General features: G+C 49.9%; 1 pseudogene; it reads left to right on the top strand.

Moving 5' to 3' along the window:
• Positions 1 to 28: 28 nt before the first annotated feature.
• Positions 29 to 401, top strand: LOC138173454 (U7 snRNA-associated Sm-like protein LSm10; annotated as a pseudogene).
• Positions 402 to 623: the final 222 nt, after the last annotated feature.

Raw genomic sequence — 623 nt, 5'->3', positions numbered from 1 at the left:
TGAAGTATCCCCACATCTTCACTGCCAGATGGAGGTCAGCCACTCAGTAAAAGAGAGGACTATTGCTGAGAATAGCCTGGTCATCCTGCTGCAGGGTCTCCGGGGCCTGGTGACCACAATGGACCTTCGGGATGAGACTGTAGCCCGTGGCCGAGTGGGACAATGTGGATGCCTTCATGAATATCCGCCTGGCTGAGGTCACCTACACAGACTGGCAGGGCCAGCAGGTCCAACTCGATGACCTCTTTGTGACTGGTCGAAATGTCCGCTATGTCCACATTCCCGATGATGTAAATATCACTGCCACCATTGAGCAGCAATTTCAGGCCATCCATTGGGTCCGCAACTTTGGCAGTGAGGGTAAGGGCCAAAGGTAATTTCCTACCAGGAAGTACAAGTGAAAGACTTTCCCCTTTCACTCAGGTTCCTTCAGAGCTCTTGGCCTTACAGCTTTAGATGGAGACTGTTGCCCTGCTTTCTGATAGACAATTCTCCCCAATCAGGATGCAGACCACAAGGAATAGGACAAGCTCATTCCAAAGCCACCTTTGCCTTTTACAGACCCAGGATTTGATCTGGGTACCCAAAATCTGATATGTCTGTAATCTTGGATTAGTTGAAGA

This window comes from Petaurus breviceps, unplaced genomic scaffold (genome assembly GCF_028583685.1).
Source record: "Petaurus breviceps papuanus isolate PSGF00001 unplaced genomic scaffold, PetGlider_PUasm1.0 582, whole genome shotgun sequence".
NCBI lineage: Eukaryota > Metazoa > Chordata > Mammalia > Diprotodontia > Petauridae > Petaurus > Petaurus breviceps.
This window is presented reverse-complemented; position numbering and strand designations above follow the sequence as displayed.